The 12,753-nt window shown below is 39.6% G+C and overlaps 1 protein-coding gene across 1 annotated transcript in view; it reads left to right on the top strand.

Moving 5' to 3' along the window:
• The first annotated feature begins 5,948 nt into the window (after positions 1-5,948).
• Positions 5,949-12,753, top strand: part of ATXN7 (ataxin 7) — a 139,499-nt gene continuing 132,694 nt past the window's right edge. The window contains exon 1 of the mRNA XM_081524523.1: positions 5,949-6,126. The gene's annotated coding sequence lies outside the window, so the exon portion shown is untranslated. The remainder of the gene's footprint in view (positions 6,127-12,753) is intronic.

Below are 12,753 nucleotides of genomic sequence, written 5' to 3'. Positions count from 1 at the left end.
TGCATTCTCCCTGAGAAGTAGGTTTGGTTATATCTGTTTTACAGATGGGAAGTTATGATCTTTTCTAAGATGTTATCAGACAACTGCAGAAGTAGATGCTAAGCCATGTGCTCTCCAAACCATTTTGCGCCTTCAGTATTGTTAAGACCTGACTTATTTTTCAACAGCTTCAGCAGCTCAGCTGAGAGGGAATAGTGGGAACAGAGCTCTTAATTTTTTTTTTTAATCCATTGGATTAATTGGAAGCACTAGGCATAGTGTGCTGTGTAGTGCACAGAAGAGGCTCAAGAAATGTTTGCTGAATATAAATCTTAATCAGATAGAGTTAGAAAATGATGACAGAGAAAAATCAGTATTAGGTCCTGGTACCAATCTATTTTCTATTTAAAAAAAGGGGGGGGGTGAGGTCACCAGAGATTTTATTCACCTAGTCTATTTACACAGACTGATGGTTGGAGTCAGAGGTGAAGAATTTTCCTGTGTGTGTTGCATGGGATTAACTCCAGTTTGCATGGTTCAGTTTTCAATGGAAATCTGTTTGCTTCCCACTAGGCGCCCCCACTACAGAGTTCCTGGGTCTGTCCTTGTGTTCCACTGATTAGTCTCAACAAAGATAAACTAAGTGTAACATTAAAGTATTCAGACCATAAATAGGAAGGTGTAGCTGCTGTCATAGGTCATCATCGATGTATTTCATAGCTAGATCTGATATTTGTGTTTTCCTTTAACTCAGGTAATTAAGAGCTGACACAAAGGAAGTAGCATTTAATGGTAATGAGGGCGAAAAGGAGGAGACCTTGCATAGAACAGCAAGCATGCCACATTTAATTCTAGATTTTTGTTCCCTGCCCCCAACCATGGAAAACAAACAACTCTATTCTCTTTCTTTCTCCACCTCTCCCACCCTCCAGGAACTTCATTATAATAAATCATTTATTGTCATATCAAATCTGAAAGTTTGGCCAGTCAGATGGCAGTTTGATTACTAAGCATCCCCTTCATGATTTAGCATGTTATGCCACAAAATGGAGGTATTAATATTTAATGAGATAATTGTGTTGATTTACTATACAAGTAGTTCATGTAGAAATTTAAAAGCATCAAACTTGAACAGACTTTGATAAGCCCCAATTCCCAGATCTTGATTTCTAATACCATTTTCCAATAAGAGGAACCAGACATAACTTAATTCTACAGCTGGGGAAGGTAATAAGCAAGATGAGCCTGGAGCATATTTTAATGCCAGGAGGCAAGGAGTAATAAACAAAAAGCCCACACAAATGTATAACACACATTGATGGGGTGTGTCAAAGGAGCACAGGAACCTAGAAGGGCTCCCGGTGGCCACAGCTGGGATGACTGAACTAAATAATAGTTTTAAATTATAACCCAAGATATAAAGTAAAGATAAATAAGATATACAATATACATATAATATATTCTAGTGAAATAAGTAAATAATAAGTAACATAGCAAAATAATAGTATAATTATATAGCAAAATAATAATATAAAACACCCCTAAGTCCATACTGATATAAATAAATGATGAATAATAAGCAAATAAAAGAGACTAAATTTTCGATGTGGAAGAGTTCCAAACAATTTTTGTTAAAAATCTCCAGAAAGGAAGTGAAACATAACTGCCCATTCCTTAAATGTGGGCTTTGCACAGTGACTTCCTTCCCCAGAATACAGTATGGAAAAGGGGGGGAGAACCTTTACAGTAGAGAAACCTGACAGATACTACGTCTGCCAAATGAGCAAGTGAACACAACCAGTGACAAATGTACACTTGATGTGAAGTAATGAGGGTTGTACTTCAGCTCTGTGGTCTGCCTCCCCCAATTCAATAATCTCATAATCATGAGAAAAACTTTGGACAAGCAATTCAACTCTTTCTCCAAAATTCTTCACCGATACTCCTCAAAACTTTTGTCAAGGTTATCAGAAAAGGAAAGTCTGAGAAACTGTCACAGTCTAGAGGAGTGCAGAAAACAGGACAACTAAATGTGATGTGATATGGATGGGATTCTGGAGCAGGTAAAGAGCATTAGGCAAGAACTAAGGAAATCTGAATGAAATATGGACTTCAGTTAATAATGATGTGTCAATATTGATTCATTCGTTGTGACAAATGTGACGGTAAGAGATGAACGATGGGGAAACGGGCTGTGGGGGTATATAGGGATTTTCTGTTTAGTCTTTACAACTTCTCTGTAAACTTAAAATCACTCTAAAATTAATAGTTTCTTTTTAAAAAAAAGACTGTTGCAAAGATGAATCTATGGTTCAAGTTTAATTTTCATCATGCTGGGACCCTGAAGTAAATGAAACAGCCTATAGTGTCCTAGGCTGATAAGAGTGGAAAGTGGAGCAACTTCCTTGCTGTTGTCTTGTGAAGCCATGACAGTTTGTTTGCAGAATCAGAGAATGAAATATTTCTAAATGTTCTCTTGTGGAATTTCCTACCGACATGACTTTTTCCCCCTTTGCTTCTGCCCAGTAGCAGTCCCTTGAGTGGCATTTGCTGTCCTAGTTAATCAGAGGGTAGGAGAAATGAAAAACTCTCCTCTTCCCCCTCCTACGAAGTTTCAATGGGCACTGGAAATGTAGGTCAAATTGCATCACTGTAGGAAGGAGCGAACAGGAAGGTATTTATGAAGTGCTGCCAACCTCTCTTTAGATTCCGAGTCATGATGAACCAGTGTTGAGCCAGCTTAGGTGTGAGATACAGGGAATCAGGGAGTCGTGTTTTTGATGTAGTCCCAGAATGTTACATTTTAATCAGTGATAAAAAGATCCCTGTCTAAAGCCTAGTGAAAATAACTGACAGTGGCTTCGTTTAACTTGGATCTCCCACCTTCTGGAATTCTTTTTGTCTCTTATTTATTATTGGCATATCACGGCAATTTATATTAATTTAGCCAGAGAGATGTTTGAATTGTAGAAATGATTGCCTTGTGTACATAAAAAATAAATCTCATATTTGGTAATCACATATGTCTAAGAATGCATTGTGCAAATTACATATAATCATACACTCAATAGGATCTTGATTAGCATACAGAAATCACAAAATAGGTTAAGTTATACTTGAAGTATTCTATTTGCTGGCTGTCTCTCTGTTTTTATTTTGTTGTTGTTGTTTGTGGCAGAATCTTACAGATTTTAAAATAAGTCTTTAAATACATGTCCTTATTTTTTATATATTGTATACTACCTGCCCTTTGTAAGATACCTGGATGTTGGCTCTCAGCGTGGTTCATGTTACTGACATTGACCTGAACAGTAAGCATCCTGACAGCAACACCAATTCTAAAACCTACTCCATTGTCACTCTCTCCTAGGTTTTGTCAAGATAATTGGTAGTTCATTTGTATGCAGAATGGAAAATTAAATGATGAAATATATTTTCATAGGCTTGGGCATTATGTAATCTTTTAAGGTGAATAAATTGCTCTATGAAATATATTTAACTCCAACATTTAACTTTGTTTTTTAAACAAGGTTTATTTATTTATTTTTTCACTGTGCTGGGTCTTCATTTCTGTGAGGACTTTTCTTTAGTTGGGATGAGCGGGGATTATTCTTTGCTGCAGTGTGCAGACTTCTTCTTGGGCTGGCTTCTCTTGTTGCAGACCACGGACTCCAGGGCTTTTGGGCTTTGGTAGTTGCAGCTCCTGGCTATAGAGCACAGACTCTATAGTTGTGGCTCACGGGCTTAGCAGTATGGGGGATCTTCCTGGATCAGGGATCAAACCCATGTCCCCTGCATTGGCAGGTGGATTCTTTATCGCTGAACCACCAAGGAAGCTCTAGCTGTTTTTCTTGTTTATTTGTTGTAACTTGTAATTTTGGAATAATCCAAGGTTCACAGGAAACTGTGAAGATAGTACAGAGAGGTCCTTGTTGCTCTCCACCCAATTTCTCCCATTGATTACATCTTATCTAACTATAGTATGGTAGCAAAGCCAGGAAATTGACATTGGTATATAAAGTATGGGTATAGTTGTGTGCTGGTTTATCACATGCAGAAACATGTACCCACTGTAGAAATCAAGGTATAAAACTATCCCATCACTGCAAAAATCTCCCCTGTTCTGCTTCTTTACAGTCACAGTCATTCCTGTTATCCTCACAATCACTAACTCCTAGCAACTACTAATCTGTTCTTCAACTCTATAATTTTGTCATTTTGGGAATGTTACTTATATGTGATCTTTTGAGACTGGTTTTTTTTTTTTTTTTTGGTCAGTTTTTTTTTATGCTTATAACTTTTATGGGTTTTTTTTTAGTTAATTATTTTAATTGGAGGCTAATTACAGTATTGTAGCGGTTTTTGCCATACATTGACATGAATCAGCCATGAGTGTACATGTGTGCCCCATCATGAACCCCCCTCCCACCTCCCTCCCCATCCCATCCCTCAGGGTTGTCCCAGTGCACTGGCTTTGAGTGCCCTGTTTCATGCATTGAACTTGGACTAGTGATCTATTTCACATATGGTAATATACATGTTTCAATGCTGTTCTCTCAAATTATCCCATCCTTGCCTTCTCCCACAGAGTCCAAAAGTCTGTTCTTTATATCTGTGTCTCTTTTGCTGTCTCGCATATAAGGTCATCGTTACCATCTTTCTAAATTCCATATATATGCATTAATATACTGTATTGGTGTTTTTCTTTCTGTCGGTCAGTATTTTAAAAAGAATATACATGTTAAACATCTTAAAGAAATATTTATTTTTAAAACAACTTGTGGGCTTCCCTTGTGGCTCAACTGGTAAAGAATCCGCCTGCAATGTGGGAGACCTGGGTTCTATCCCTGGGTTGGGAAGATCCCCTGGAGAAGGGAAAGGCTACCCACTCCAGTATTCTGGCCTGGAGAATTCCATGAACTGTACAGTTCATGGGGTCACAAAGAGTCAGACCAAAAAAATAGAAAAAAATAAAATAAAACAACTTGTTATCCAGAGTTTGATTCACTAATTTTCAAACCTGTGTTTTTCTAGCTTGGATGTTCTATACTCTGTGTTGCTATATTTGAACAGCGGCTAAAGTCACATGTGCCAACCTAATAGCTGATTATAGCATTAACCTTATTGCCTACCCTTAAGGACGATACCGTGAAGTTAAAGGGAGAATTACGCCAGGAAAATCCCATTTCATTGACAAAGTAAATATTACAGTTGATTACTGAGCGAGAGTAAGAAGCCCAAATATATACTTGATTTGTACCAAATAAAGTTAGTGACCCACATCCATATTCCATTTGATCCTGAAAGAACTCTTTAAAGAAGAGAGACTTTTTGAAACAGGATATTTAAATGAACAACAGTTGAACTCTTCACATTAATTACCTAATGTAAAGATTGTGGTACAGAATTTTACTGTATGTGGTTAATGTGAGATGTCACCATAAGAAAGTCAGTGTCTGCATAATTTTAATAAGATTCTTTGGAAATGGATTCCTGTGTGTGAATGAAGGTGGGAACAAATAGCCTCAGAAGGAAGAAATCTTCCTCAGATGCCAATGTGTTGTTTTCTAACAAAATGTAAAAAAAAAAAAACAAAAAACAACAAACCTCTGGGAGCTGTAGGAGGACAGCTTAGTGTTTGGCTACAGCTAACCATACCATGGCTCTAGGGAACCCCACGTGGGGACTTACAGAACTGTAACTGAGCAGATAGAAGGAGGGTCCCAGGGCACCATTCTGAGCTCACCTTTGGTTAAGGAGTGAGCCCTACTCCTCTGCTTGCATAGAGGTCCTGCTCCTGCACAGATGTTTACAAATGGGATACTCATGTAACTGGCATTTGGTCTCCATTTGACTATAGCTCCTGGCGTTTTAGACAGTCTTCCTCCCAGATAGGAAAATATCCTTTGTAATTAAAATCAGCTTCTATTTACTGACGTTTTTCTTTTTTTCTTTTTTCCTTCAAGCAGCATATGACCCTACTTAAAGTAGCTGTTGGGATGGAAGAGGGAAACAATCATTTCTTGACCATTGAATGTATGCCAGCCACTGTGCTATGTATGTACAGTCACATATGGAATTACAGTATGGAAAAACTGCATTCATGATACTCATTGTGTGATGGGTCTGAAATAAGCAACATACGAGGTAACTCTTCAGAGCATATAAGCCTGTTTTTTCGGTCAGGTACATTTAAGAGGCTGTGGCCGGTTTTCTCGGTCAAGTACGTTTAAGAGGCAGTGGCCTGAAATACTATATATATATATATAATACATATATATATACATACACACACACACACACTTACACACACACACATATATATACACATACATATATATGTAAAACTTCATATATATATATATAACTTCGTATATATAAATATAAAATATAAATATTTTATGGATATAAAATATATATCCACTCCAGTCTTCTTGCCTGGAGAATTCCATGGATAGAGGAGTCTGGCAAGCTACAGTCCATGGGTCACAAAGAATCAGACATGACTAACATTTTGACTTTTTCACTTTTACACACATTATATAGAGAGGTAATTTAAAGAATATATATCTATTAATTAACTTAAATATTTATACAAAGTATGAAGTGATAAAGAATTTAGAGATGCAAGATCTAACCTTCCTTTTAGCAGTTTTCTATCCAGATGAGGAAAATAAGTTACAAGTACAAGAAAAACCAACCAAGTACAGGAGTGAAAATTACTTAACCTATCAATACAATGTGTATAATAAGGCAATCTATAATTAATTACTTAATCTTTCAGATTGTAAATGCTGTAATTGTTCAGGGGACATGATTATTGATCTCTGACCCTTGATTTTGTTACCTGTAACATGCATATAATACCTACGTCATAGTGAGAAATGAATAAAATAGGCATGTATTGCCCATTACTTAATGTGTGAAAGTGGTCATTGCTCAGTTGTATCTGACTTTTTGCGACCCCGTGGACTGTAGTCTGCCAGGCTCCTCTGTCCATGGAATTCTCCAGGCCAGAGTACTAGAGTGGGTAGCCATTACCTTCTCCAGGTGATCTTCCCCACCTGGGAATCAAACCTGGGTCTCCTGCATTGCAGGCATATTCTTTACCATCTGAACCACCAAGAAAGCCCATTACTTAGTGTACTTTAAATAAAGTATAGCTGTGCCATTGGCAAGGAAAATGCTGATGATATAGTGACAACAATAATACTGTATTAGTGTAGGTTGACTGCTGTCACTGCCCAAAACCGCAGTAGTTTAACACAATCCATGTTTATTTCTCACTCAAGTCACAGCTCTGTGTGTGTTGGCAAGGAGGCTCTCACTTTTCCCAGTCACTCAGGGGTGAAATTTTGTGGCTTTGCTCACTTCTGGGTGCTTGGAACCATCTCCATTTGACCAGCAGAGGGTATGAGAGATTGAGGATTAAGAAAAGAAGGTTTCTATGGGCCAAGCCTAGAAGTGGCATCCAACATTTCTGTTCACATTTTAGGACTCAGTCATACGGTTATACCTTACTACAAGGTGTATTGGGAAATTTAGTCTAACTGTGTGCTCAGGAGGAGGAGAATGTGAGTATAGGTGAGCACTGGCAATCTATCATAGATAATAATTAGAGGGGCTTAATAGAAGAGGAGGGATTTTTTTTCTGGATCTTTTAAAGAGAAATTTCTAATAGACTATTCAGCCTGCCTTTAGGTAGCATTATTTCAAGAGGAAGGATAGAACTTAAAAAGCCTGCAAGCACTGTTCATAAAGATTACACTTTTGTCCCATTAGCCACTGTCTTTATTGTAAGCCATTTTGTAGTGACCTTGGACAAGCCATCTAACTACTTTAGACCCGTATTTCCTTCCTTATTAATATTGTTCATAGGACTTCAGTGAAAATCAAAGAAGACTGGGCCTATCAAATGCTTAGCACTGGGTCTAGCCCATAGTAGACAATGAAAGTTATTATTATTGATAATGTTAATATGTATGACCCCAGAGCTAAATAGTTGCTAGCCGTTCGTTTATCTTTCCTAAAGGACCACCTCGAGTAGCAAAGAATGACTTGACTGAGTTTATTTATATGAAGTTTAGAATTCTGGAACCCCACTTTGGTGATAGGAGATTAATGTTCCCCTGGCAGAATATTAGAGGAGAAACCCTCTCTGTCCCCCCAGGCTTGCACCCTTCCATTCGACTTCACAGACTTTTTATTCCTCTAGGAAGAGGATAACAGGAGTATTGGGCTGTAATTTACCCCTCCTCCCTCCTTCCCAGAATTTCCTCAGCTCCATCGTGAATTTGTCCAGGAACAGTGAGGTTCATGTCAGGAGAGCTACTTTTTGCTCAGGCCTGGTGGCAGGTTCTTAGCAAAGGAAGAACATCCCTCCCAGGTCCATGTTACTTTGAGTGAAGGGGCAATTGTCAGAGCCTGTGGTTCCATTTAACCCAGTTCTATTCAGCAGGCATTTATTAACAGCCCTGGGGAAACAAGATTGAAATGTTGCAGACCTCACCTCTAAGAAACCCCCTTAGGGAGGTGAGTTTCTTGAAAGGTAGGAAGAAAGGAATTCAAGGTGGCAGGAAGAGCAGGTGTGAAAGAATAGAGGTGGGAAGGAATGATACAAGGTCACCTCATGGATGCACCTGCCTCAGGTCTGCCCCTTATTGGCCTCTCCTCCCAAGCCTCAGTTTTCTCTCTGTTAAAGGAGTAGAGTACAAGTTCCAACATCATAGACCTGGGAGGATCAAGTTAGATGACACACATAGAGGGTTAGTGTGAAAGTGTAACTCGTGTCCGAGTCTTTGCCCGCCAGGCTCCTCTGTCCGTGAAATTCTCCAGGCAAGAATACTGGCATGGGTAGCCATTTCCTTCCGCAGGGGAATCTTCCCAACCCAGGGATTCAACCCAGGTCCTCCCGCATTACAGGCAGATTCTTTACCATCTGAGCCACCAGGCAAGTTAACGATGTGTTAATAGTACTGGGCACATAGTAAGTGCTTAGTACGTGACAGCTGCTACTATTGTTACTGTTTTTGTGTGTTTCTGTAAATCAACCTGTAAACCCACTGACTTGACCAAGGATTTTGCACAGACAAATCAGGGCACTGGGAATTCTATTACACTTTTGGTTCTCTCTTAGGGTTCTGGTAAAATAGTGTACTGTAGTCACAGTTGATGGGAAAATGGCATGCTGACCCCTGAGCTAAAAGTATAGAGAATCCAGTATATCTCAGAGAAGTCTGGGAGAGTTGGGACTTGAGATGGAAGAGCCATGAGACCTGAAAGGGCAAAGGGAGTGAGGAATGACTGTGTTGAACCCTTTGGGGAAGAGGGGAGCTGAATGTGGGTGTATAGATAGAAGCTGTCAGAAAACAGAGGCACCTTTAAAAATGTTAAGACTCCACGTAAGGAGTTTCATGGAGGGTTAGGAAAGCCCACGGCTGACTACAGGGCACTAAGATGTATCCTTGAAACCTAGGCAGAGGTGCTGGTGTCCTTCCTAGCAAGGGCCTTCAGCTCCTTCATTACCAGTTCTGTTTTCAGGCTGTTTTGGTGTTCACTGGAGTGACCCTAGAGCAGTCCCTGTGGCTCAGGAGTTACAGAAACTTGACGGTGTCCGTGGTGGATTGGGTCCAGGATTGCACTGTGGACCATCCAGTCCCATGGTATCCACTGGTTCTGCATCCACAGTTTCAACTGCAGATTATAAACATAGTGTCCAATCAGATCAGCGATGGTTGAATCCATGGATGAGGAACCTGCGGATGAGATGGTCAACTGTGTAGAGTTTCATTCTTAAATTTGTTTTGCCAGGGAGAAAACTGGTCAGGGTAAAAGCGATGAGCTTGGGTAGGAGGACAGTGAGTAAACTAAGGACCCCGTTTAAATCATGTTTTTGGAGAATACGCCCACAGTTGACAACCAGCTTTAAAAATTTTGGTTTATGGTTTTTCAATTGGGAGACAGGAAAGCAACAAAAGCTCAGAGTCACAAGCTTGGCTTCTGACAGGAGACAAGCCTGGAAGGAAAATCAGTGATGTAGCCAAGCTGCGTACTTTGGGAGGTACATGCTCAGTGATGAGAGGCAGCACATGAAAGCATGAGCCCCACGCAGGAGAGCTAGCCTTAGTGGCCACACGTTTGGAAGAGAAAGTAGAAATATGGAATCTTAAGTGGGTTTCCCCACTTTTTAAATATTACCAACAAATCCCTCCCCACCCTTTTCCTGTAAGATCACTAAACAAACAGACAAAACAGTGAACTATTTTAGGCCCATGGTCTTTGCAGTGAGAACTGAAGAATGGAGAGAAAAATGTGTAACCTAGGAGGTGGCTCAGCTGAATACACTCCTGGATCCTGTGCTTTTGGGGCACATCACTGGGCACAAGGCATATGCTCCACACATTTTCACTGAATAAATAAACCTGCTGGGGTAGCCCTCTCCTGAGACATGGAGAGAGAGGAGTCGACCTTCCCTCACCTCCAGCTTAGAAGATAGAATCAAGTCAGAACCTTTGTGGTCCTTCTTGTTGGGCCTGCCTTTGCAGCCCTTTCTCTTCTCTTTCACAGCCTCTCTGCAAGCACCTGGGGTAATTCTTACACTAAAGCTCCAGAGTTTGCCTGGAAGTGAAGAAAGTTGAAGAAATAAAAAGAAAGTGTATACTGTCATGCTTAAAAACAGGACCAACTCAGTGTAGCCTGTATTTCCTTTCGTCTATCAAGGTTAGTGCAGTTTTGCTTAATTTTGATAGACTCAATTATATAACAAGAAGTGATCCAGATTATGCCTTAAATTGCAACAAGGCTCTCAGAGTCTTTAAAGGACATAGAAATGTTACTCGTAGAAAATGAGTTCTTTTCTTTAAAACTGATAAGATGCTGCCCATGTAACAGTGTGGGCTTTTTGCTATTTAAAGTTAATGAGAAGACTTTTCTGAACCCTTGGGCATTCCACAAGATCTTCTTTTATATCAAATTCTGCTGATATCTGCCCATTTATTGATTTAGTAGTATGAAAATATTACTGTCTTTTCTGCAAGATTATTTTTGTTGAGGTTATCAGAAATCAATTCCAAAAATTTAAGCTCAGGTTAGGGGGCCATTTACCCTGCAGGTCCAGGGGATTCTTAAAACCCTGCAGAGGGATGTGCTTGGATCTGCTGGGAGACTGTATGTGGGACAAGAAAGCCCTGGAACCCCTTGGGCAGAAGCCAGTTCCTTTTTTGTCCCCTGGGGCTCCGGAGCCTCCTGGGGCTGGTTTACTCTGAGCAGCATCTTCTCACGTCGGTCTTTGCTCTCTGGTCTTTTCCTAGACACTGAGAGCACACGGGGGAGCCTGCAGCATAAACGAGGGTAGACCCTGTTCATCCCAGTCTCTAGTTCTCAGGAGAACGAATTGAATGTCTCAGTTTGGGTCATGTGCCCAGCTTTGGCCGAAACGAGAGGAGTTTGGAGTCCCACAGTACGAACATGACTTGGCATCGGGTAATATGGTGCTTACAGAATCACCATGGGCTCCGCAGCCACTCTAGACAAAAGGGATCATCTATAATCTCCACCCCCACCCCCCAACCAAAAGAAAGAGAAAGTAAATCTATGCCTCTCAGAACTTCGGAGAACATTCAAATTATGTCTTTTCTTCTTGTTTCATCTCCTCTCCCACCTGTAATGGGCTGTCACTTTTAAAAAATCTTTAAAAATTGTATTTATTGAATGCTTGTTACATAGTAGGTGGTGAATGAGTAAAAGCTATCAAGTTTTATGTTTCTATTGTTCGGAAATATTCTCCAGTCTTCCTTTTAAATTATCTCTGTTTCTCTTTGCAAAAGAAAATAAAGCGACTGTTTAGACAGTTTGGTATACTGAAAATCAGAGAACTAAATAGCACCAAAGGCCTCCGTTCTGGTTCTAGTTTCAAACCATTTATTTGCTGGGTAATCTTGAGCAAATTATGACCGCTCAGTTTGTTTCCTCACTAGTAAAATGGAGATCATAATAACAGCTCTTTTGAACACAGTGTTATTGTGAAGAAAAAATGAAAGAACATATACAAATATGTGATAATTTTTTTTTCTTTTTTCCTATTGAAGAAAGATTTCTGACCCCTATTCTGAGAAAAGTTACTATTTTTAAATTCTTATTTTTAGTAGCTGCCACTACCATTTTTCTCCAAGAATAGGGTTTCTCTTAAAGCATTTTTACAGTATTCAGGCAAGCAAATGGTGAATTCTTTTAAAGGCAAACACTATCTTGGGGGAGATTTTACAGCACTCAAGATCTGATGACTTCCTTGAATACTTGGAGATATAGCTGAAGTATCCTGATGAAAAACTGAAAACTAGCTTGACCTGGAGAAGTAAGGTCAAGCACAGATGATGCCAGTGTTATTCTGTCCGCATCTCCAGCCTACCTTGAAGGAATAACCATCAGGGAGGTGGCTCTCTGTAACATAACATCTTAGTAGCTGCTTCTATCCTGGGAATTTGTAGGTTCCCTTGGAGTGATTTGGCATAGCTGTAAAATGTTTAGGATGCAAAGAAATGAATTTTGGCTCAGGACAGACATGTTAAACAGGATAGTGTTTTTTATTGGAAATAAGGCAGAAAAGAAACACTAAAATGGAAATCAGAGAAAATTTTTTAAAAGGTACGAGACTGAGATGCAGTTAGAAATCCGAGAAACAGCTGGCTTATAAAGATTGTAGGAATGATTACATTGCTGAATAATATTTTGTGAGTGACTAAAACAAACTGTTTAAAAAGGGAGAGGGGAGGGATA

This window comes from Giraffa tippelskirchi, chromosome 9 (genome assembly GCF_054371585.1).
Source record: "Giraffa tippelskirchi isolate mGirTip1 chromosome 9, T2T-mGirTip1v1.2.pri, whole genome shotgun sequence".
NCBI classification, from domain to species: Eukaryota; Metazoa; Chordata; class Mammalia; order Artiodactyla; family Giraffidae; genus Giraffa; species Giraffa tippelskirchi.
Note: the sequence above shows the minus strand (reverse complement) of the source record. Positions and strands in the feature narration are given on the sequence as shown.